The sequence below is a fragment of the Antechinus flavipes genome, chromosome 4 (assembly GCF_016432865.1).
Source record: "Antechinus flavipes isolate AdamAnt ecotype Samford, QLD, Australia chromosome 4, AdamAnt_v2, whole genome shotgun sequence".
NCBI lineage: Eukaryota > Metazoa > Chordata > Mammalia > Dasyuromorphia > Dasyuridae > Antechinus > Antechinus flavipes.
Genome location: NC_067401.1, coordinates 387,801,923 through 387,829,274, shown reverse-complemented (window position 1 = coordinate 387,829,274; position 27,352 = coordinate 387,801,923). Strand labels below are relative to the sequence as shown.

General features: G+C 35.0%; 1 long non-coding RNA gene across 2 annotated transcripts; it reads left to right on the top strand.

Annotated features, from left to right (window-relative positions):
- The first annotated feature begins 748 nt into the window (after positions 1-748).
- On the top strand, positions 749-26,584 carry LOC127562733 (uncharacterized). Of its 2 annotated transcripts, none has more exons than XR_007953803.1 (3): positions 749-866; positions 12,076-12,187; positions 26,241-26,584. It is a non-coding gene; the product is annotated as an uncharacterized LOC127562733 (long non-coding RNA). The 2 variants fall into 2 exon arrangements; XR_007953802.1 differs by having other exon boundaries at positions 26,215-26,584.
- The last annotated feature ends 768 nt before the right edge of the window (positions 26,585-27,352 follow it).

The following is a 27,352-nucleotide window of genomic DNA, read 5'->3' as shown; positions in this document are numbered from 1 at the left end:
TCAAGTTCATATTGCTAATAAATGTCTGAGACAGAATCTGAACTCTGGTCTTCCTGACTCCAGGCCTAGCATTCTAAGCACTGAGCCACCCAGCTGGCTGCCCCCTAAAATCCAAGAATCTGAATTCATATCTTCTTTCCCATTTTGAGTATCTCTGATTTTGACCAAATCACTAAACTTCCCTTATCTACAAAATCAAACCCATAAATATTTATTAAATACCATGTATCAATCACCATGCTAAGGTCTGGCTCACCGGAGCAGATGAAGTCTGAGTCCATTCCAACTCTAGATTTATGATTTCTCAACCTTAGTCAGTTTCATTAAATTACTATTTTCACAGGTAGTTTCCCGGGAGTTTTGGGGGTACCAGAGAAAAATGTTCATATAAATGGGAACTTGGGGGATTTCTTGAAGAAGAAAAGGGAATCTATCAGACAAATGGTAGAAGGCTAACCTGGAGAAAGACAATTAGAAATTTTTTGATCAAAAGCCTGGAGACAAAGGATAGAAGGAACTTGAGATGGAAACAAAGTAAGATTATGAAGCATAAAAAAATAGAGAATGAAGTTCCTAGCAGGATAATCTGGACTCAGGATTTTATTGGGGATTGTTAAGACTTTTCCAGAGCTAAAGAAGACTCTCAAGAACTGTCTGAGCTTTAGCTTTGGAGCTGTGTTCCACACAGTTATTTTGAAACAGGCAAGATAGCTTTTCAAATTACCACATCCTCTTTTTTCAGATGATCCAGATGACTTTATATGACCACTTCCGTTCTACGTTAGCCAGTGGCTGCCTGGAAAGATAAAAGGTCTCTCAGAACAGGGACTGGAAGTGACAATCAGCCAGTTTCAAGCATGGTACAGGTAAGGAGAAGGGGTAAAGTGGGGAGATACGGATGGGAAATCTTCATTTGGGGTACCACGACCAGAAAGCATTAGAAAAGGAATGTCAGGAGGTTTAAGCTCTCTTGACTTAGAATTTTCTAGGCAGAAAATGTTTGTGGCAGCCCTGTTTGTAGTGGCTAGAACCTGGAAAATGAATGGATGCCCATCAATTGGAGAATGGCTGGGCAAATTGTGGTATATGAATGTTATGGGATATTATTGTTCTGTAAGAAATGACCAGCAGGATGAATACAGAGGACTGGCGACTTACATGAACTGATGCTAAGTGAAATGAGCAGAACCAGGAGATCATTATATACCTCAACAATGACACTGTTTGAGGATGTATTCTGATGGAAGTGGATCTCTTCGATAAAGAGAGCTAATTCAGTTTCAATTGATCAAGGATGGACAGAAACAGCTACACCCAAAGAAAGAACACTGGGAAATGAATATAAACTGCTTGCATTTTTGTTTTTCTTCCCGGATTATTTATACCTTCTGAATCCAATTCTCCCTGTGCAACAAGAGAACTATTTGGTTCTGCACACATATATTGTATTTAGGATATACTGTAACCTATTTAACATGTAAAGGACTGTTTGCCATCTGGGGGAGGGGGTGGAGGGAGGGAGGGGAAAAATCGGAACAGAAGTGAGTGCAAGGGATAATGCTGTAAAAAAATTACCCTGGCATGGGTTCTGTCAATAAAAAGTTATTAAAAAAAAAAAGAATTTTCTAGGCAGGAGAGATGGACCCAAGGGATTTATAGATTTGGAAGGGATCTTAGAGTTGTAAAGGACCTTTGAAGTTACCTTGTGTAATTCATTCTCCAAAAAAAGGAATAGAGGCTCAAAAATGTTGACAAGTCAAGGACACACAAATACTGAAAAACAGATTTGAATTCAGGTTCCCTGACTCCATACCTGATGCTCTTTCTCTTGCCATTCACCAATGCATACTGCCTGAGCAAGAATCACATTTAATATAGAAGGAACATTATAGCTCATCCATCCCCAACTCTTGTGTGCCTCCCATTTTCACACACATCCCTAATTTCCTATACTTCTGCTGATGCCCTCTGTCCCTAATCTTAAAGCTCATCCCACCCCAACATTTTTTCAGACATGGTGCTCTAAAGCTACTCCGGCCCTGGGATTGACTAAAACCTGAGTAAATATCAGGGGGAGGTTGAAATAATGAAAAGAAGGGTAAGGATATAGTGCCATCTATTGGGAGAAGTTGAGCTAAATACTATTTGTCAATTCAGATCCCATTTAGATCAAATCACTTAACTTGTCAATAATCTGCAAAATGGCACCTCTCATACTTGGGCTAATCCATTCCTGTGAACTAGTAAAAATTCACATTTATACTCTCAAGTGTTCAGATGGACTTGATATGTCGTCCATTTCTATTAAATTTTGAGCTGCAATATAGGAGAAAACTTCTAGAATTAAGTCATCAATAAACCTTTATTAAGTATATCTACTATATGCAAGGTACTATGCTAAGGACTGGACATATCAAAAAAGGCAAAAAATAGTCTTTGTTCTCAAGGAGCTTACAATCTGCCGGAAGAAATAATATACAACAAATGCAGGAAAAACTGGAAATAATAGAGGACTAGAATTAAAAGGGGCTGGGGAAGATTTCCAGTAGCAGATGGGATTTTAGTTGTCAGTAATCAGAGCAGAGGAGGGAGAACATCCCAGACTTGGGGAGACAATCAGGAAGCCAGTGTCAGTGGACTAAAGAGTAAAGTATTAAGAAAACTGTTAAGTAGGAGAGGGCTAGCTTGTGAATGTCAAACAACATTTAATCCTGGAGGCACAAGGAGCCACTGGAGTTTACTGAGGGATGACTTGGTTGGATCTGTGCTTTAGGAACACCACTTTGGCGGCTGAATGGAGGATGCATTGGAGCGGGGAGAGACTGGAGACAGACTGACTCAGGAGCAGTCTATTGTAGTCATCAAGGTCTGAAATGATAAGAGTCTGTTCTACAATGGCAGAAGTGTCAGAGGAGAGAAAGAGACCTATTTGAGAGATACTGCAAGAGTCAAATTGACAGGTCTTGCTAACAGCTTGGATATAGGGAAGAGAGATAAAGAGGAGTCCAAAATGAGCCTGAGGGAATGAAAGGATGGGGTTTCCCTCTACAGAAATAAGGAAGGGAAGAAGTGAGGAGGCAAGGAGGGTTTAGGAGGAAAGATACTGAATGTTGTGCAAATATTGAGTTTCAATTTTTGTCATATATACATTTATTTTTTAAGTTGTATTGACATGTTCTGTTTTTATATTACAAACATTTTCAGATTACTGTCACTCTGTGAGCAGTCTCTTGTAATAAAGTAAGATAACTAACCAAACCAATAGTACAGTTACCTCAACATTCCACATCTGTAGCAGTTCCCAATCTATTTTTTAAAATTGTGATGCAATTGGAATTCAGTGACATATTTACAAGTGTCTGAAACTGGATTTGAACTCAGGTCTCTTGACTCCAGGGCTGATGTTCTATCCATTGTGTCACCTAGTTGTCCCTTTAAAAATGTCTTTTCTTTTTTTTTTTTTTCCTGAGGCAATTGGGGTTAAATGGCTTGCCCAGGGTCACACATCTAGGAAGTGTTAAGTGTCTGAAGTCAGATTATTTTTGTGTCTGGGGCCAGATCTGAGGACACAAGTTCTCCTGACTTCAGGGTTGGTGTTCTGGCCACTTGCCACCTAGCTGCCTCCAAGATAAATCTATTTTCTCTTTCCTCCACTCTCCACCTCATTAAAGAAAAAAGAGAAACAAATTCCTTTTAACAAATATGCATAATCAAGCAAAACAAATTCTCCCATTGCATCCAAAAATATTTACATAACTCAGTCCACACACCAAACCCATTACCCTTCTGAAAGAAGTAAAGAGCATTTTTTATAATTCCATTCTCTGAAATTATGGATGGTCATAAAGATCATAGTTCTAATACCACTCAAAAATTTTCAACTTTACAATATTATGATTATTCTATAAATTATTCTTCTGCTCATTCCATCCTTTGTTAATTTATAAGTCTTTGAAATTATTCATTTTTATCATGTGAATAGTCTATTATTTGTTCTTTAATTTCTATTTTTGCAATCCCTAAAAAAGAACTATTGTAAATACGTATATATATATATGATTTATTATTATTTTTAAAAAATTTCTTTTGAGCAATTGTGCTTAACAGTGCTATAGCTGGGCCAAAATGTACTGTTTAGTAACTTTTTGTTTATAATTCCAGATTTCAAGATTTCTATTCATTATGTCATCTCATTCAATGTTTATTATTCCATGTTTATTGAACAAGGTTATTATTTCTCTTTTAATATCTTTTAAAGAATCTTGGGTGATTTTGAAATATGAATGGGAAACATTACAATTGGAGGAGACACTTTAATGTGGGGTTCTGCTCTACTGAATCATGCTGGGGCTTTTTCATTTTTGTTTCTTTTTTTCCATTGGAAAAAAAAATTAAGTATAAAGGAGCCACCTTCTTTTAGGTAGATACAGTGGAATCACATTCTCTATGTCTTTCAGTTCATTGTGAAATGATAAAAAGATATGCTCATTTGATGACTATTACAAGCAAAAAGCATGCCTGTTCCTACTAATACTTTCATTGAAGATAGTCTCAATTTTTCTATAGATGACCCTCAAAATGACTTTGTATAGTTGTAAGAAACTAAATGACATAGTAATTGGAGCACTGGGCCTAAAGTCAAGAAGATTGATTTTCCTGAGTTCAAATCTGGTCTCAGACACCTACTAGCTTACCAGTTGGTAGTCATCTACCCTTGTTTGCTTTAATTTTTTCCTCTGCAAAATGATCTGAAGGAAATGGAAAACCACTCTAGTATTTTTTGCCCCCCAAAAAACTCAAATAGGATCATAAAGAGTGAGACAACTGAATGATAATAACAACATGATTGAGAACATGGATCAGTAATTAGTAAGTGACCTTTTTTAATGAATAAAGTCCAAGTTTTTCTAAGTTGTTGTTTTTTTTTTTTTTTTTTTTTTTTTACATCTTTGATATCTTCTTATCTTACGGATGATTTGTATATCAATCCCTCAATTCCTTCACAACTGTGTCATCTTCAGCACTGATTTCCTTTATATACATTAGCCCATACTGACTATTTTCCCCATTTTTTGTTTCTCTTTATTCATTTCTGTCTCTCTTTTAAGCATATTTGAGTCTTAAAGTTCAAATATAAAAGTCTCATTGTCTGTTACAATAATCTCTGAAGCTCCTTTTCATTCAGTCCCTTCCCCCAACCAATACCTATACTCTCTTTGTTGAACCAATCTATCCCATCCAATGGGAGTTCTTTGATTTTGTATTGTTCTGTCTGTGTTCTCTTATGTATATTTTCTCTGATTTCTGTTTTGCTTTGATTGGAATAAATTATTTTCTTTACTATTCACTAAAACATTGTAGAAGTGATATTTGGTGGGAAAGGGGTCAATCCCTAGATATAGAGCTTGGGGTTCTCCTACCCCTCAATAATAATGACAAGATAACCAGAAGTTAGATTGAGCCTAATCATATCTCCTACATGAATATGATTTGAGGGAGCAAATAGACTATCTCTATCCCAGTATCCTCTTTTTCTGAGGAGAGCAAAGTAGTGCCCTTTAGCCTCAACAACATGCTTCCCCTCCTAGCAAGGATGTAAATCTCTCTTGGAGAAAAATTGGGTGAAAAGATGCCAGAGATATTTATTCTGCCTCCCTTCAAGTCACATAAGGATGGTCCTTACTTCAGATGGAAGTCTTATTTACATTGCTTTTGCTTTTTCTACTTTTAACCTTGAATCCCCCAGGGACACATTTGTTTAGATGAATTTCTTGCCAAGTTTCCTTTCATCTAGTTCTTTCCCCCCACTTTTCCCTGTTTTATGAGCTGAAACTGCTTATAATTAATTTTCTTAAAATGTTTACACACAAGTTTATATTCTAAACTGGTTTTGACTTTAGCGGCTATCTTTTCTTCACAAGGAAGTCAAAGTTTGTGCCTGTTAATGATTGTTAAGTTCATAATAAAAAGCAAAATAAAATTAAAACAACTAAATCAAATGTTTGCTGACTAACATATTTTCTAAGCTCTTTTGGACTCATGGTGATTCATTTACATTGCTTATACTGCTGTATAAATACATGTGTTGTCATTTCTAATATCCATTTTTCATGGTCAATTTCCTTTTTAAATAGTTCAGAAATGAGTCATTCAAACTCATCTTTTTCTCATTTATTACCCTTTCTCTTTGTTTTTTGGGGAAAGTGCCTCACTGTTCTTCATAGCCTTGCCCCTTTTTTACCTTAACTGTCTTCTTTACATATACGCATAATCCTTTCTATTTAATTCTACCAGACAGCTTCTAAATCAGTCCACTTCATAACTGTGTCCCCTTTCCCCTTCCCGACTTTCACTTTCATAAGGCACAGGTATAGAAAGGGTAAAAAAGCTGCATAATGCCTTCCGGAGAGAAGGAAATTAGCTCAGTTATAAAACCATCATTTTCCTTTCTTCTCAAAACCCAATTACTTCTTGGCAGTCTATTTCTAGCTCTTTTACATCCCCAGATAATTTTTCAATCCTCTACGCTTGAGTTCAACAGACTCTAAAGTTCTTACTGACCCTCTTCTCTGGCCCATCTCCCATTTTGAATGATAACTAGGAGGATAATAATTCATTCATTATAAACCTTCAGGATACAGATGGGAGCTGGAAAGCATATTGTCATTAAATCCTTTTTGAATTGAAGATTGAACCTCCATTTCCCAAGCTGGAATAGATGGGAAAAGTACAGATGAAAGGTCCCCCACTTGATGAGGGAGGGATCATATATAACAGATAGCTCATGCAGAGCCAAAGGTCCATTACTATTGTAACAGATTTGGTATATGACCAGATCTTCTAAAATGACATCACTATATGAGAGACACTTAAAACCTACTTCTGGGAGAACTAATAGATGTATAGACATTCTGGGTCAGCCCACCACGCTCTTGGGAGCAAATTTTTTCCATTGGTTTTGTAAAAAGAATCATCTATATCAAACCAAGCAGACAATCTGTCTCTCTTTCCCATTCATGTCTAGAAATGAAGGACTCAGAATCACAGAAGGTTATATCCTTCAGCAAGGTCTTCCCCCCCTTAACTAGAGACACTGATTGACTATCAGGAGTCTAGAAGCAGAAGTCTGGATCAGAAGCATGAATAGCTATAGGATTAGGAAATTTTTCTGATGCCAGGAGAAGGCAGAAGGTCTGAGTTTCACATGATCCAATACAATTTATTAACTCTTGCAAACAATATGATTTTGTTTTCCTCTAATTAAACTTTAACTCGAGTCTCTAAAAAATTAGGGAAGTCCTCAAAAATGGTATGCTCATGTATCAGTATGGTTTTAATGCAATTGAACTTGGAGGGGATGAAAGACTGAATGATCAATAGATAAACATCAATTCTCAGATTTCAATGGAAAAAATACAAATCTAAAAGTCTCAAATCTGAAACTGACTATGTGATCTTTAAGAAAGTCATTCCACTCTACCCCTCTGGGCCTCAGTCTCATTTTCTGTAAAGTGAGTAGACTGGATTTTAGGTCTCAAATTTTCTTCTTAACATTCTGTGATTCAATGACAATAAGAGCTATGCCATCATTGGTGATTAGCTTATTTTCTCATTAGCAAGGGGGGGAAAAAAAAGAAGTTGCTCCCTCTAGTGGTTTGTTGGTGAATCACCTCTCGGCATCATTTCCAAAGAGGGCTAAAAAGTAGATTTGGGAAGATGATAGGCTCATTGATTTAGGGCACAGAAGTAGATAGACATCAGAGGGCCATGTAGTCCAACACACACACACACACACACACACACACACACACACACGCACAACACACACATCCCACATTTTATAGATGAGAGAAATGAGACACGGGGAGTTTTAAGTGTTTTGTCCAAGGTTATTGTATATTGTAGATATTCGTGCACCAGGCAAGATGCTGGACTAGATTCTCAGTAACAATGAAGAATGACACTTTTAGTTCAGCCAGCAGTTTTCTTTCTTTCTTTCTTCTTTTCCTTTTTTTCTTTCTTTTTCTCTTTCTTTCATCTTTTTCTTTTTTTTTTAAATTTTTTTTTATTTTTTTTTAAATTTTTTATTTAATAATTACATTATATTGACACTCGTTTCTGTTCCGATTTTTTTCCCCCTCCCTCCCTCCACCCCCTCCCCTAGATGGCAAGCAGTCCTTTATATGTTGGATATGTTGCAGTATATCCTAGATACAATATATGTTTGCAGAACCGAACAGTTCTCTTGTTGCGTAGGGAGAATTGGATTCAGAAGGTATAAATAATCCGGGAAGAAAAACAAAAATGCAGATAGTTCACATTCGTTTCCCAGTGTTCTTTCTTTGGGTGTAGCTGCTTTTGTCCGTCATTTATCAATTGAAACTCAGGTCTCTTTGTCAAAGAAATCCACTTCCATCAAAATATGTCCTCATACAATATCGTTGTCGAAGTGTATAATGATCTCCTGGTTCTGCTCATTTCACTCAGCATCAGTTCATGTAAGTCTCGCCAGTCCTCTCTGTATTCATCCTGCTGGTCATTTCTTACAGAACAATAATATTCCATAACATTCATATACCACAATTTACTCAGCCATTCTCCAATTGATGGACATCCTTTCATTTTCCAGTTTCTGGCCACTACAAACAGGGCTGCCACAAACATTTTGGCACATACAAGTCCCTTTCCTTTCTTTAGTATCTCTTTGGGGTATAAGCCCAGTAGAAACACTGCTGGATCAAAGGGTATACACAGTTTGATAACTTTTTGAGCATAGTTCCAAATTGCTCTCCAGAATGGCTGGATGTGTTCACAATTCCACCAACAATGTATCAGTGTCCCTGTTTTCCCACATCCCCTCCAACATTCCCCATTATCTTTCCCTGTCATTCTAGCCAATCTGACAGGTGTGTAGTGGTATCTCAGAGTTGTCTTAATTTGCATTTCTCTGATTAATAATGATTTGGAGCATATTTTCATATGTCTATAAATAGTTTCAATTTCTTCATCTGAGAATTGTCTGTTCATATCCTTTGATCATTTATCAATTGGAGAATGGTTTGATTTCTTATAGATTAGAGTCAATTCTCTATATATTTTGGAAATGAGGCCTTTATCAGAACCTTTGATTGTAAAAATGTTTTCCCAGTTTATTGTTTCCCTTCTAATCTTGTTTGCATTTGTTTTGTTTGTACAAAAACTTTTCAATTTGATATAATCAAAATTTAGATGAATGGATTCTTAAGTGGAGAAACCTTTAACAGCTATGGAGTTAATTTTTTCCCAGCCAAGATTTTTGGTGCTTTTTTTTGTGTGTGTGTAGAGGATTCATTTTTCTCCCCTGAAAAATCCTATCTCTGTAGGACCCATAGGACTAAATTTCTTTCTTTGCCCCAATAATAGTCTTCTTAGATCTCACTTTCACTGTAAAGAAACTTCTAATATAGTTAGAGAATAGAGGAAGTAGTTGGGGATAGAACATGTACTTTATGGATGTCATTTTAACTATGGCTTTGGTTAACTTGTTCACTTATTCTAGTTTTCAACTTCCAATACTCAGGTACCCCCATAATGGGTCACTGGATGTCCCATATCACCATCAAGATATACCTTTCAAGGAGGGTACTTTAATAATGGGATCATTTTCTTCATGTGTGGTATTCATTAAATGAAAGAATTAGACTATCAACTTATCTGTTGACAGTTTCTCTCAAGCTTCTCTTCTCTTCTCAAACTGAGCCTTAATAATATTTGTCTTTTTCTTGAAGTCTAACACATTATACACATATTAGGCACTCAATAAATGTTTGTTGAATTGAAATTGAATCATAATAAGAACAGCTGTCATTTAAATAGTATTTTAAGATTACAAAGTAGATTCATATACATTATCTCACTTGATCTTCACAACCCTATGAAGAAGTTAGCAAAAGTATCATCAGTCCCTTTCATTAGAAAAGGAAACAGATTCAGAGAGATTAAATTATTTGCCCAAGGCCATACAATTAGCAAATAGTAGAGCTGGTTTTTGAATCTAAGTTTGGTTCAAGAAGAGACTTGAATTAGGGTCAGTATAAGCCTCTGACTCAGAGACAAGGCTTAAGTTAACAAACAGCCCAAGTCAATCTTCCATATTCTCCATGTAGCTATAGAGAAAATGAGATAGTAGAGGAAAGGATAGAGTGTCAAAAAGAGACTGAGTTCAATTTTAACTTCAAATATCTACTTACCAGCTATATGATCCTAGAAAAGAGTAAAAACAGTTAAGTGGTCAAATTTAGTCATTTCTACATTCACAACATTTTTCCCATCTCCTCTTCATCAACACAACCACCCTGATGGGTCAGAAAGACCTACATTCCTCCATTCTTCCAATGGCCTTCTAGTTGATCATCCAGCCTCTGTTCTTGCCCCACTCCAATTCTTCCTCCATCAAAGTGCCAAAGTGATCTTCCCAACACATAGGTTTTACTATGTCATTCTTATTTAAAAAAAAATAATAACTTCAATTAATTCCTGCAACCTCCAAAATCAAGTATAAAATTCTTTATTTGATTTTTAAAGGTCTTCTTTTTCCTACTTCTCCAATCTTCTACTTTATTCTCTTCCACATCTTGTATGATCCAATGACACTGGTCTTCTTAATTTAGTCACATACCATACTCCATCTTCTGACTCCATGGAGTCAACTTGTCCTCCATGTCAAGAATGATCTATTTTTTCAACTCTCCCTCTTAAGAGTTTTTGTTTCATTTCAAAAAGTTTCTTGGAGGAAATGATTAATGAATTCTTTTCATTTTTTTACTTTGTCTTCTTCAAATATCTGGGCAGTTTTCTTAAAAGATCTCTTGAAATATAATGTCCAGTCTCTTTTTCTTGGACATTCATTTTAGATAGTCCAGTGATTCTTAAATTATGTCTCTTGGATCTCTTTTTTAGGTCAATTGTTTTCAGTATGAGAGATTTTATAATTTTGCCTATTTTCCACAATATTCTAAGTTAATTTTGATGCTTCTTATTGTCTTATGGAGCCATTGACTTCTGTTTGATCTTTTTTCATTTTTAAGGATTCATCACTTTGATGAAGTTTCGTATTTTTAATGCTAAGATGTTAATCTTTTTTCTAATGACTATAGTTATGTGAACCAAAAACAAACAACCAAAATGGAGCTGAACTCAGATCAATTGCAATGACTAATCTTGGTCCAAGTCAATAAATAAATACATTTCCTCTTCCCAATAGAGACAGCTAGGGAGCATAGTGGATCAAGTCAAAAGGACCTAAATCTTGCCTCAGACACTCACTAGCTTTGTGCTTTTTATAATTCACTTATCTTCTCTGAATTTTAGTTTCCTTATCTGTAAAAAAAAAAAAATGAGGTAATAAGAACATCTCTCAAAGAGCTGTTGTGATGATCAAGTGAGATAATATATGTCTAATATTAGGCATAGCTGCTGTCCCCAGAGGGCCAGGGCCACTGTATCTACTTCCTGTCTACTAAGGGGCCCCTTTCATCTCTGAGCCCACATAATAGATATAATGGGCCCTGAGCAGCTTGACTTCTCACAAGAGAGATCAAACTCCCTTTTTATATTTGTTAGCTCATTACATTTCCCGTTTTGCTGTCCTGGGGAAAAATTGGTTAAAATTTAAATTATTTCTCATGGTTACACAACAGGGAGAGAGGGCATAAAAGTACTCACTTTGCAATGTAAAACAAGTTTGGGAGCGATTTTTATTTCCTACATACATACAAAAGTATTAAAGAATGGAAAAGACAACATGCATTAACAGAACTGGATTAAGTAACTACTTATAACTACTGTTATGCTCTTTTGGGAAGTTGATATTTAAACTTCATTAGAACATAAAGACATTTCTAAGTCTATTAATTAAGCATTCTGTGTTGTACCTTGGTTATTAACTGCCCAAACAAGCCCTGATGCATGTCTTCTGGCAAACAAGAAATGGTTTGGAACCACCATAGTAGTGGTTATGTTTAAGAAAGCTATGGTAATTGCTGCTTGCCTCCTGTCAACTCTGTCCAATCCTTTCCTATCTTCTATACTCACAAGGTCACCTCCAGGCCCAAACGTGTCCATCTTGGATTTGATACTTATTCATCTAAAACCAGGAAAAGAACAAACACAGAAGCGACAGCACAAACCCAGACTCCAGCTTCCCCAGGTAGAGTATGTAATTTATCCTCCATGTGCTTGAAGCCACATGGTGAACAGAGTAAAAGATCGGGCAAGTACTGAGGGTGGAATCACTCTTTCAAATATCAGTTGAATCGTCAGCTCTTTCTGTTCTGTAGCCAATAAAAAGTCTGTCCCATCATCTTGAAGCTCCAAGCCTCACAAATGTAAAGTGATTTCAAGCCAGAAGCAAAAAGGTCAGCTTTGTACACTTCCAAAAATGATCCTAATTATATATGTAAACAAGTGTATAAATATTGAACTCTATATTAGTGTAAACAACTATGTCTACCACAGGTATGAGGTGCTGCTTATAAGGTTTTTGTTTTGTTTTCGTTTTGTCAGTCAATTTTATTCAACTCTTCTTCTTTATTAAAAAAGAGGCTTCAATGAGAGAGAGAATAAATCAGAAAATAACTCTGGTATTTAAAAAAAAACAAAGGATATTATTAAAATTTTTAAATATACAAAGTATAATAATATGAGGATTTTAGCCCCTGACCAACTTATTGAAACAAATCATTTAAGTTGGAGGGATTCTTTTGAAGATTTAGCCCATATTTGATTCAACTGTTTTGTTGGCGATTTTTGTAAATGTTGTATTTGTGGGAATGATAATGATTTTTTAAAAAATAAATGAGCATAATTTATCTGACTCAGACTAATGTTCCAGGATGCTGAAAGAATCTGAAGAACTCTGAGCTATGATGGAGAATGGGAGATGTTCCAATTTCTAAAAGGAGAAGATTGGCTTCCCAAGGGAATGTGAATTTGACCTTGCCCTAGAAAAAATTCTGGAATATGTGACTTGAGAGCCCTTGAAAAGAGAAGCAGAGGTCACTAGAAGCCCACATAGGTTTTCTAAGAATGGTTTAAGTCAAATTTCATTTAGTTTTTAGCATGATTATTAAACTGGCAGAGAAGAGGACTTGTTATAGACCTTCACCTTGATTTCAATAAAGCACTTGATGCAATGTCTTTTGATATCCTTGAGGTAAAGATGAATGAATAACAAACAGATGGTAGATTAGAGTAGAAAAAATGCTAGTTCTGTAATCAAAAGATCTGGATTAAATTCCAACTTTCACCAGTTACTAAATATATAACATTTGGCAACCTAGGTAACCTGGACCTCAGTATTCCCATTTGTAAAATAAAGAAACTGAATTAAATGATCACTGAGATCTCTTCCATGTTTAAACTTATAAGCATAGGTTGATTTGTAACAAAAAGATATTATTGATCAATGTCACTATGAAGGAGGTCTTTAATGTAATATTGTAGGGCTCTGCCTTTAACCCAATTCTATCTAACACTTTAATTGATAAATTGGATAAAGCTGTGTCAGTTTTGCAGATCACAAAACAAGTCATATGCACATGTCCTCAAATCATCCAGTAAATTCTAATGACTTCCTATAACTTCCAGGATCAAATAAAAAAAAAAACCATTTATTGGACATTCAAAGCCTTTCATAACTAGTATTCTCTTCATTCTTTCCAGTTTTCTTACCATTGAACTCTTTGCTGTTCCATGAACAAAAAACTCCATCTCTCCATTCCAGGTTTTTTCCCTCCCTTTGGCTTTTCCCCAAGCCTAGAATGTTATCCTTTCTCATCCCTGTCTATTGGTTTCCTTTAATTCTCAACTAAAATTCTATTTTCTACAGAAAGTCTTTTCTGATTTTTTTGGCTGAGGCAATTGGGATTAAGTGACTTGCCCAGGGTCACACAACTAGGAAGTATTAGCTGTCTGAGGCTGGATTTGAGCTCAGGTCCTCCTGACTTCAGGGCCAGTGCTTTATCCACTGTGCCATCTAGCTGCCCCGTGTTCTGATTTTTTTTAATGCAACTGTTTTACCTTCTTTTCATTACTTCCTGCTTTGGGGGTACAGAGATTGTATATATGTGTCATCTCCCATGAGATTATAAACTCCATAGGGACAAGGACTGATATTTGTCTCTTTTTTTGGTATCCCCAGCACTTAGCATTATGCTTGCTATATAATGGATATTCAATAATTTTTTTTTGATTCATTGAAAAGTCAAAGACTGAAACTAAAGTCAAATGTCTACCAAAATGTTTACATTTCTTAGCAAAGAACTGTAAACAAAGTGGGTTCCTATCAGTTTAAATGACTAAAAAATAAGAAATGACAAACATATGCAATTCAGAAAAACATGGGAAGATGTATATGAATCAATGTAGAGTAAAACAGAACCAAGAGAATAACATACACAATATCTACAACCATGTGAAAAAAATTGTTAATAGTTAAAAGAAATACTCTAAGTAAAAAAAAAAAAAACCCTCTAAAATAAAGTTAAAACTCTAAGTAAAAACTGATAAACCAATGAAGTTCTTAAAGAATAAATAGCAAAACATTGCTCTCCTACCTTTCACCCCTTCCACCTCCAACAAAGAGGATTACCAGAATAGAATGCTGCCTACATTGTCAGACATGGTCACTTCATCTGATGTTTTTGATTACTTTTTTTCCCTTTGTCACCAAAGGTTGGAGGTGTTCAAATGATGACATAAAAACAACAATCACCAATAAATGTGTTTTTTTTTTAAATTGTAAATTGCAAATCTTTATACAACTGAAACTGCTTTTATTGTGACCAGTCATCTATATTAAAGCATGCAGGCAAAATAAAACAAGAACAACAACTAAATTAAATATCCGATTTCATGTCCCTATTTGGTTTTTACTTTCCTAAAAAAAAATTATTTAATTTTTTTTTAGATTTTATATATATATATATATACATATATATATATATATATATACTCTTCCCCCCCTCCTTTTTTATTATAGCCTTTTATTGACAGAACATATGCATGGGTAATTTTTCAATATTGACCCTTGCAATCACTTCTGCTCCAACTTTCCCCTTCCTTCCCTTCACTCCCTCCCCTAGATGGCAGGCAGTCACATACATGTTAAACATGTTAAAGTATATCTTAAATACAATATATGTGTCCATATTTATACAGTTCTCTTGTTGCACAAGAAAAAATTAATAGAAAAGTAAAAATAACCTGGGAAGAAAAAAAGCAAGCAGTCCACTTTCATTTCCCAGTGTTCTTTCTCTGGGTGTAGCTGGTACTGTTCATCACTGATCAATTGATCTGAATTGAATCCTCTCATTGGCGAAGATAGCCACTTCCATCAGAGTTTATCCTCATATAGTATTGTTGTTGAAGTGTAGAATGATCTCCTGGTTCTGCTCATTTCACTTAGCATCAGTTCATGTCCCTCCAAGCCTCTCTGTATTCATCCTGCTGGTCATTTCTTACAGAACAGTAACATTCCATAACATTCATATACCACAGTTTATTCAGCCATTCTCCATTTGATGGACATCCATTCAATTTCCAGTTTCTTGCCACTTTGTAATGTTCTTTATTTCTTGTTTAGTCATAAATTCCTCCCTTCTCCAAAGATCTGATAAGTAAACCATCCCTTGCTCTACATTACCCTTTATTATTGCTTATACTATCACCCTTTATGTCTAAATCATATACCCATTTCAATCTTATCTTGGTATAGGATTAAAGATGCTGTTCTATGCCTAATTTCTGCCATACTATTTCTCAGTGTTCCTGGCAATTTTTGTCAAATACTGAGTTTTTATTCCAGAAACTGGGATCTTTGGATTTATTAAACAGTAGATTACCAAAGTCATTTAAAAAAATCATATACCTTATATTTTCTTCTATTTTCCCTAATTTTTAATGTTTTTTTTTACAGTCTTGAGTTGTCCCTGAGTTTAGATTTTGGTGGTTTTGGTGGTTTTCACTTGAGGTAGTATTCACCAATAAATCTTGAAGCATGAGATGAAAGGAACCCAAAGCTTTGGGTCTGGTGGCCGTGAGGGTCAAGAGAAATTTGGAACCAAATGACACTGGAACATGCAAGGAAAATAGGGTGGTTGGTTACAGAAGGGACGTTAGAATGAAAGAATGAGAAAGCCTGGGGAAAAAATGACTGTATTTCATTGCTATAGAGGGAAAGTAGACAAACAATGAGAAGGAGGTGCTGGATCAAACCTTCACTGCAGACACCAAACTTGTCCTTGTAGTGGGGTCTTCAAAACCATCTAGAGGTTAAGAACTGCAATAAGTATTATTGTAAATTTGCAGAGACTGAAAGTTCAATCTTTGCAAAGGGAAAGAGTTTACTAAGAAGATCTCCCTAGTTACTTGGTTAAGGACACAGATGGAAATATTTTCTATGTTTTTTACATCTAAAATAAAACCTCTTCTATGGTTAATGCATTTTTAGCCTAAGTGATTACAGGGGACTTCAGAACCACTTAAGAGACAGAAACCTAATTTTTATATTATGTAGAGGAGACTCTGAGCTAAGGCATGAATCATCAACTCTATTAATGGAGAAGAATCTCTAAGATTGTACATGGTCCATCCCATCAGAGTTCAGGGCCTGATTCTAGTTAGATTTGAAGTGTCCAGTGCAAGGACCTTGTTTTAAAGTTAAGAAGTCAAAATCAGATCTGAGAGGGGAATGAATGAAGATTGGTCTGGGCCATTGCATAAAATGGAATCACCAGGATGAATTTATCATTGGGATATTTCAAAACATGATCGCAGAGACAATTGGATGTTATAGAGTAAAAGAGACCCCAGGTGTGGAGGAAAGTTCCAGAAGAAAATATAAGGTATATGATTTTTTTTAATGACTTTGAAACAAATCAAATGATTCAGACCATTTCCAATGATCTTGTGATATTTGCAATATAAGAAAAGATGAAATAGATATTTTTTAGAAAATTTGGCCTAGTAGAAACTGAAATAAAGAAAGGACAACAATTTATTTTTTTTAAAAATCAAGAAAATCAATTCTGATTTTTCTTGTGCAGCAAGATAACTATATAAATATATTGGATTTAACATATTCAACATATATTGGACTACCTGCCATCTAGAGAAGGGGGTGGGGAGAAGGAGGGGGAAAATAGAAACAGAAGGTTTTACAAGGGTAAATGTTAAAAAAATTACCCATGCATATGTTTTGAAATAAAAAGCTATAATAAAAAAAGAAAGAAACGAAAATTAACTTTGAAAGGCTCAAGAATTATGATTAATGCAGTAATAAATTGATAGGGTTTGCCACAAAATATTGAGGAGAAGGGGTTTTAGATCATTTAAGTATATTGGAGTTACAGGCCAATGCCATGGCTTGTCTTAAAAGAATTTTTAAATTTAGACTTTCTCCAAATCAAGAAGCAAAGATTTTATTACACTCCTTAGAGTGTAGTTCTTAAGAGCAAGCTAAATCCATAAGGGTTTTTAGCAAAGAAAAAGGATTTTAGCAATTAATAGGGAAAAGAGATGTTCCCTAGCAGAACTCACAGTTAGCCAGAGGGAAGACGCTATTCCTAATGACTTCCTACTGAAAGACTTCCTAATCCTAATTAAGGGTTCGTAATGAACCCTTGATTCCATAAAGTAGGCTAACTCTAAAAAAGGAGTCCCAGTAAGTGTTATCCAGCTAAATGGTGCTTAGCAAGTGGACTAAATATAAAGAGAAGTTAGTGGGCTAAGCCTAAAAGGGATTACCTAAAGGGAGCTACTAAATTAGTAAAACTGGAGATTCTTTTATAGAGAAAGTATAATCCTGAGGCCACCCACACACGGCTTTCAGGATTTCTTGGCTTTCTGATTGGATACAGTAATCATGGAATTTTGATGCAAAGAATTTGACAAAGAATTCAACCTGGGGTGGGACTGTAATAAAAATCCATTTAAAGAACAAAAATCAAAAGGTTCCCTTTTGATCCTATCAGTGCTCCTCCCTGCTTACCTCAGAAAGTAGCTTGACTTCCAGATTGTCAGGTTCTCTCTATCAATGTCCATCTAGCTGCCAAGGACCACAATCATGTCTCCAAATGATATATGATGTTACCCATCTTCTGAACGAGATACACGATGGATTCCAGGTACAGAAAAAGACATACATTTTTGGCGCAGTTACTGATGAGGTCCTGAGTGTGTTTGGCAGACAAAAAATGAAACATCAGTGTAATTGCTCCCTGGGGCAGGCTGGGAAGGGCACTGATAGGACTATGAAGCTAAACTGTGTGAGTCAAGAAATCCAAATTACGTCAAACCCTGGAGGTTAAGTTTCTACTATAAATCTGTCCATGGCTCACGCCATCTTTGCTGAATCCCTTTGGGTTATAGCCTGCCATGGCACTCTGCTTTTTGGTGTCTTTTCCCTACCCCATGCCAAGTGGTGTCTTTCTTCTCATCCCCCACTATGCCTTATGGTCATGTCTCACACCATCATGTCTCATGTCATACATCATTGTATCTTTATCCTTCTTATAACTAATTCTTTTAGGATGCTAATGGCATCCTGCAACCTCATGGGATGTTCTCTTTCTCCTGGTTAATAGTGAGTTTCAGTAGGGAATTTGTTTTTTCTATCATTAATTGTTAAAACGCCTTTCCTTGCTATGTGTTTTCCCAACTCTATTTCATATTTGCCATTTGTGATATCTATTGCAAATATTGCAAGTATACTGCAAAATATTCATTGTGTCTATAACCTCTTCTCCTAAATAAACTTACCTATTGCCAAAGAGAATGTCCATTGTAAATTCTTCATATGACCGAACCCCAATATTTGGTGCTAAACCTCAAATACATTATTTGGAACCAGCAATTGCTCTCCTATGCCATGTCTGGTCTCCTAAACCATCACATCAGTAACTATTAGGATTCATTTTGCAAAATTATTTTCATTTGTTATAAGGTTTATTAGTTTCTCTTGGATTTCTCAAGGGAAGTAGAGAAAAAATTGCAATATAACAATCCTGGGAGGTGAGTGCTATTATTATCTTCATTTGAAATATGAGTAAACTGAGACTGAGAGTAGTGAAGGGACTTGCTTAGGGTCATGTAGCTAATAAGTATCTTAAAGCAGAATTTGAGCTGGTGTTTTTCACTCCAAGTCCAGCACCTTATTTATTCTGATTCCCAAGTGACTATCTCAGTATCAAATTATAGTTCTAAGAATATAAGGGACTGTGAATAACTGTAATCAGGAATAAGGGACCTATTGCAAAACTATTATTGCCTTGTTACCCCCAGAAGGAAGGAGATGAAGTGGAAAGATGAAAGTTCTCACAGTTCCTGTGCCTTGATCAAAAATATTGAACCTGCTGCTGCACCAGGTCCTCTAAATCCATTTATAGAACTGGGGCTCCACTAAGTGTACAGTCATTTTGCAAGTATTAGGAGCCAAACTTCTGGGGAGAGAAGGGAGTTCACTGAGGAGGGCTCTCCACAATTGCTTTACTGAGGGCATGAATAGAAGTCCTTTTTTTTTGTCTTTAAAATAAAGATTTCCTTTGTCTTTAATGCCTTTGTTAGTCTGAGTGCCTGGAGGAGAGTTCAAAAAAACTCCCCACAAGAGACAAGAGTCTATTTCTGACATTCTGACATAGCCTGGGTGAAGGCTAGAAACATTAAGATTATTATTAGAGAAAGAGCTCTATAGCTGAATTTAGTTCATTGTGTCAGAGGTCAGAGTCGGCACATGTTACATCCATCTATAAAAACCAGCTCAGGATACTATATTGCAAGATATCTGTGAAAAAAAAAAAAGATTCTTTTTCCATTCATGGAAATTGTAATTTATCATTGTATCTTAGAGCTCCCCAATGAAAGTTCTACTTTGGGCTGGCAAAATTGCTAGTGTCGATAGAAATCCTCAGTTGAGGACCATTCAGCTCAACACAGATTCAGAGTTGGGGCTGGTACCACATAACAAAGAATGTTGTTTTAAAAGAAAAAAAAGAAAAAGAAAAATAATTATCAAAATTGATTAATACACTCCCAAAAAAGTCTAAAATAAATGGAATATTCCATACCCAGTGACTTCCCACCTTCGTAAAGGAGTAAGAAGTTATCTTCTTATATCTTATTTTGTAGCCTTTGTCATTCTCTTTGATTTTGATTATTTCATGGTGCTTGTTCCTTCCATTTTCATTATTGTGTTCATTAAGCATGTTATTTTCTTAGCTCTGCTTACTACACTCTACATTAGTTCATTCAAGTCTGAACATGTTTCTCTGTGTTTTTTTTATATTCATTTCCTATAGCATAATAATATCCTATTACATTCATAAGCTATAGTTTGTTTAGCCCAAAGGTTCTCAAACTTTTAAGTTTCAGGTCCCCTCTGCATTCCTAAAAAAATATTAAGGAGCTTTTATTTGTGTGAGTTATACCTCTTAATAAGTCCCAAAGAGCTTTTATTTATGTGAGTTATATCTATTGATATTTACTGTATTAGAAATTAAAATCGATAAACCTTTAAAAAATTTATTCATGAACTCATCTTAAATAACAATAACAATTACCTTCTATCTAAACATATTTTAATTCCTCTTTCAGATTGTGGATATTTTTATACTAATTCAAAGCTAGACATACAGTAGTTTCTTAAAGGTTAGTTACAGCATATAATCTGAAACTTTGTCAATAAATATTTCATACACTGTTACATTAAAATTCATTGGTCTTTCTTGCACCTTGAATGGATCTTTTATCCATGCATGATTCTGTAACATAATGTGTTTGTCTTTTGTAAAATATTGGTTCACTGAGTCATGAAGATCTTCTAAATGTTGATATATTTCATTATACAACTTCAAAAAAATTACATTTCTTAATATCAGCTTTTATCCCATCAGAAGTTGTCAAGCTCACAAAGGCAGAATCAAGTTTTCTCAAATTCTAATTTTTGCTCAAAAGCTCACAATTTAGATTGGCAATAAATATTGTCAGTTGTTTCTCTTGAAGTGAGCATATCACTTCATTTTTGAGAAGATGTCCTCAAAATATCCAAACTTGAATAACCATAGTTTTTCAGTTGTTCTTTCAAGTACCCAAATCTAATAACTATAGTTGTCATTTTCAAGCAAAAATGATATTCCATGAAAGTAAGAATAGGTTTGAGTGAATAAGTTATTTTGTCTATTAGGAACAGCCAAATTAACTATAAAAGACATATGAAGGAATTCGCTATCTGCATCCAGAGGAGAACTCATAAATAAATATATAGGATAATTTCACATACATACATCTATACACACACACACACACACACACACACACACACACACACACACACATATATATATATATATATATATATATATATATATATATACACATATACCTATTTGTGTCTAATGGTAGCCATCTCTACAGTAGTAAGTAAAGAGGGAAGAAAAAAAGGGGGGTGGGGGTGGGAAGGTAATTTACATGATAATTTTGTTGTATAGTTGGAAGGAGTAGTAATTTGCACATAGTAGATTTTCAGTTTCAGTTTCTGTGTTCAGTTTTCAGTTTCTTTTTATTGTTTTATATTATGGAAATGCTTGTTTTATTCCATAAAATAAATAGAAACTTTAAAAAAAATAGAAAAAAAAGCAGATTTGCTATTAGCAGTTTGCTAATCATTTTTATGCAGCATGCTATGAATATTTCCCATTTCATCACACTGAACATTAAAAATCTGTATGCTCAAGGATTGACATTAAGATTAAAAGTAATAATTGTTGTCATTTCATCAAGAACACTTTTTTGTTGTTGTTCTTTACTTCATTCTCACTTCCCAAAAACTTCTTCATCCCTCCCAGTAGACTCATCCCTTATCCCAAAAAGTACAATTAAATAAAGGGAATCTTCATCAAGAATATTCTTTTAAAATTATTTTTCTATTTTTATAATACCTTTTTTATTTTCAAAATACATGCAAAAATAGTTTTCAACAAAACCCTGTGTTCCAAATTTTTCTCCCTCCCTTCCCCCAGATAGCAAGTAATACAATGTATGTTAAACATGTGCAATTCTTCTAAACATATTTCTAATTTATCATGTTGCATAAGAAAAATCAGATCAAAAAGGAAGAAAAATTAGAAAGAAAAAAAAAGCAAACAACAACATAAAAAGTGAAAATACTATGTTGTTATCCATATTCAGTCCCCACAATCCCCTTTTTGGCTGCAGATGGCTCTCTCCATCATAAATCTATAAGAATTGGTCTGAATCACTTCATTGTTGGAAAGAGCCAAATCCATCAACAATTGATCATCACAATTTTTTTTTTGTTGCTGTGTACAGTATTCTCTTGGTTCTAGTCACTTCACTTAGCATCAGTTCATGTAAGTCTCTCCAGGCCTCTCTGAAATCCTGCTGATCATTATTTTTACAGAACAATAATATTCCATGACATTCATGCACTATAATTTATTCATCCATTCCCTAACTGATGGGCATCCATTCAGTTTCCAATTTCTTGCCACTAGGGGCTGATTCAAACATTTTTGCACCTGTAGATCCTTTTCCCTTTTGTATAATATCTTTGGGATGCAGGCCCAATAGAGACACTTCTGGATCAAAGGATGTGTTATTTTGTACAATGTGTTTCTTGTTCTGCTTGTTTTGCTCAGGATCAGTCCATGTAAAGCTTTTCAGGCCTTTCTATAATCAGTTCATATGGGCATAGTTCCATATTGCTCTCCAGAATGGTAGGATCAGTTCATAACTCCACCAACAATGCATTAGTGTCCCACTTTTCCCACCTTCCCTCCAACATTAATCATTATCTTTTCCTATCATCTTAGCCAATCAGAGAGTTGTAAAGTGTTAGCTGTTGTATCTTAATTTGCATTTCTCTGATCAATAGTGATTTGAAGCATTTTTCATATGATTGGAAATGGTTTTAATTTCTTCATCTGAAAATTATCTGTTCATATCCTTTGACCATTTATCAATCGGAAAATGGCTTGAATTCTTATAAATTTGAGTTAATTATATATTTTTAAAATGAGGCCTTTATCAGAACCCTCATCAAAGATATTCTTAAATAAAACTGGATTTTATTTTTAAAGGTAAGTATCTGGCAGTAAAGAACACAATGACCACCAAAACAGTTTGATGCCATTGTCTTGTTTTGTGCTAAGGTGTTTACAACTTTAGCATCACTGTATTTGCACCATGAATACAAATATCAACATACTTGTTCCAGAATGTATATCATGATACTCCAAAAAGGTATTCAACACTTTGACTGCCATCATTTACTCCTGTTACTATGCATTCATGTAGAAGAAGGTCTTCTTTGATGATTAGTTGGTGCACATAAGGATGAAGATAAGGAAAACTGCAAGTCCAACCAAATCTGTAGATACATCCACTTCTTGACCCTTCACTCACTTAAATCCAATTCACTTGCATATCATGGCATCACCTCCCTGACATGATCTTCTTCGATAACAAAGGACAAAAAACAACAAAAACAAAGCAAGAATATAATTCCATAGATGAGACAGTAAGCCAGGCTTCAGGTTAGCAACTAAATCTTTTTTAAAAATAATTATAACTTTTTTATTGACAGAGTCCATGCCTGGGTAATTTTTTTACAACATTATCCCTTGCACTCACTTCTGTTCCGATTTTTCCCCTCCCTCCCTCCACTCCCTCACCCAGATGTCAAGCAGTCCTTTACATGTTAGATATGTTGCAGTATATCCTAGCTACAATATATGTGTGCAGAACCGAGCAGTTCTCTTGTTGCACAGGGAGAATTGGATTCAGAAGGTAAAAATAACCCGGGAAGAAAAACCAAAATGCAAACAGTTTACATTCATTTCCCAGTGTTCTTTCTTTGGGTGTAGCTGCTTCTGTTCCTCATTGATCAATTGAAACTGAGTGAGATCTTTTTGTTGAGGAAATCCACTTCCATCAGAATACATCCTCATACAGTATTGTTGAGTAACTAAATCTTTAATCCTATTAGTTCATTAATATATTGTTAGAAAGTGTAAGTGAAATTATTCTTTTGCCTGTCTTTTCATCCACCAACCATTCAGCAGCCTCTGTTGTACAAAGTTTTATTAGTCTCTTAGCTATTGTTTGTTCTTCTCCATCCAAGACATTGTGCATAACTTAGCTTATAAGATGCTTCTTCAGTAGCTTTTTCATCTCCAGTTTGAGGTCATAGAAAATAATTTTTGGCTTTTAATGAGTTCATCACCTGTATGTTTAAAATATTCAATTCCCTTTCTTCAACTTTGAATGACTAATTTCAAAATGTTGTACCTTTCCTGACACCGTAATTTCTTTATGTTAAATTAAACAGCTTCTGTACAAACTTTTTTTAAAATTTTTTAACACATATTGCTTTATGAATCATGTTAGGAAAGGAAAAGGGAAGAACCATGGAGAAATTTAAAAAAAAAAAACAGAAAAAAAGAAGTGGACATAGAATGTGTTGATTTACATTTAGTCTTAGATCTTTTTCTGGATGCAGATGGCATTTTCTGCCCAAAGTCTATTGGGATTGCTTTAGATCACTGAACTGCTGAGAAGAACCAAGTCTTTCATAGTTTACCATAGCACATTTTTTGCTGTTATTTTGTACAATGTGTTTCTGGTTCTGCTTGTTTTGCTCAAGATCAGTCCATGTAAAGCTTTTCAGGCCTTTCTATAATCAGCTTGTTCATCATTTTTTACAGAACAATAATATTCCATTACCTTTATGTACTAGAGTTTATGCAAACAAAATTGATCCATCTAGGATTAAAAGAGAAATGGACAAATGGGGGAAAAGGGGAGTAAGAATCTTTGTATTAGATTTTTCAGATTAAAGTTTGGTATACAAGATATAAAGAAAACAGACATATATGTGTGTATATATTCTCTAATCGAGGAAGAGAGGAAAACAAAAAGCAGCAGCTAAAATATAATTGCTTTAACATAACATATGTATATATGCTATATAGCATGTTAAGGTATGCAAATTGCTTCACATTTTATCCTCACACCAACCCTAGTAGGTAGGTACTATTGTTGTCTCTCATTTTACAGATGAGAAAACTGAGGCACAAGGTGGTTAAGTGACTTGCCTGTGGTCAAACAGCTAAGTGTCTGAGGCCATATTTGAACTCAGGACTTCTTGATTCCAAATCCAATGGTCTCTCCATATCAACACCTAGCTGATAAGTGACCAAAGTACATGAACAAACATTTCTCAAAAGAATTATAAACTATTAACAACCATATAAAAATATTCCAAATCACTAATAAAAATACAAAACAACCCTGAAGTTTCACCTCACAGTCAACAAATTGACAAAGATGACAAAATATAAGAATAGCTTATGTTGGAGGGATTGAAGGAAAATAGGCACAACAGTTTGTTGCTCCTGGAAATGAATTGGTACATCCAAAATATTCTAGCAATGTCTTTTTTTTTCCCTGAGGCAATTAGGGATAAATGACTTGCCCAGGGTCACACAGCTAGGAAGTATTAAGTGTCTAGGGTCACATTTGAACTCAGATCCTCCTAACTTCAGGGCTGGTGCTCTATCCACTATAGCAATGTCTTTTAATTATTTTTCAACATATTCCTGCTCACAATCAAAATGTAATTTTTGTAAAGCCTTTTAATGGCATTATTATTGCTATTAGCTGGCTTTGCTTTATTAGCATTGATTTAGATTGATTGCTTATGCCGTGCATATGCATGTGCTTTTGAAATGCACACTAAATTTAATATTAGGTCTAATTAGGTATGCTGTCACTGTAGGATCCTCCCAGATGATATTCTGTGTATTGCCATGTCTATTGAATGAACGTCTCATGTGCATTTGTATTATTAATGTTTCACTGGTACCAAAGGTTGGCTACCTAGAATGCCAGGAAAATTGTCCTTGTTGTTTTAAAATGTTGATACCTTTGTTTATACTGTATAATTGCACGTTTTAAATGTACCCTGACTGATCTGCAAGGGACTACAAAGAGTTTCCACACAGGGAGGAATGGAAACTGAGTCCTCAAACCCTTTGCTATAAGACTCTCTAATCATTGTGGAAATCAATATTTAAAGCTGAAGGAGGGGTAGGAGGGAATTGTCAGGATATAAAAGAAGTCTGATCTCTTCAATCTCTCAATTCTCTTTGGACTCTGCAGTCACTTCAAGTATTTCTGCCTTCCAGTTTTGAGAGACCTGATGGAGAATGCCAATCTCACTTCAAGTTGCTGTGGGGAGAATAAAACACTGGGAAGAAGTTGTCATGAGAGGAGCTAGCAGTCTCCAAGAAGTCCCTATCTCCAGCTTGCTATATTAGAGACTTTAGGGAATTTTCTTTGGGTAAGATCTGAAACTCTCTAGGTTAAGATGAATAATCTTACTCCCTATGGGAAAGATCCTTCACTCTGTATTATCTGGTATATATTCTCCAATGTATGCTTTCTCTGGTTTTCATTTTGCTACCAATGTGAATAAATGGGTTTCTTTGCTTTAAAAATGTAATTTGGTATTATGCAAATAAAGTGACTAAATGCCAATGCCATTTGACATAGAGATTCCACTAGTAGGTTTATAGTCCAAGAAGGTCTTTGATAAGAAGTAGGTTTTGTATACAACTTCTAGAATCTGGATTGCCAGAGATTGGGAGAAGTTGTGGATGTAGTTACATGATCACATTTAAATATATTGCGATCAATAGCCAAAAATATTCTTACTGGATAAATCTGCACTGATCTCATCCCTTATATTAATAAGAAGAGATAGAGAGGGTGGCAAACCACAGCCCAGGCCAAATCCTGCCAGCCTCTTATTTTCTTATGCTAAGAGTGGTTTTAATATTTTTAGAAAAAGTTTATTATATTGAAAAATGTCAAAGCCATTCTTAGCTTAGCTGTGACATCACAGTATCAAGATCAACATACAGGATATCCAGCTGTGATTAATTAAGTCAGTATGAGCTATGAAGAGCCTACCACAGGTCAGGCACAAATAGTCCCTTTGAACATTTGAAGTAGAGATGATTAAATTTGCACATCTCATTTTTCTTTTCTTTTTTTCCTTTTTCTTTTTTGCATAGATCATCTATGCATAGATCATTTTCAACATTCACTCTTGCAAAATCTTGTGTTCCAATTTTTTCCCCTCCATTCCCTCCTCTCCTTCCCTAGACAGCAAGTAATCCAATATATGTTAAATATGTGCAGTTCTTCTATACATATTTCCACATTTGTCATGCTGCACAAGAAAAATCAGATCAAAAAAGGGAAAAAATGAGCAACAAAAAAAGCAAGCAAACAA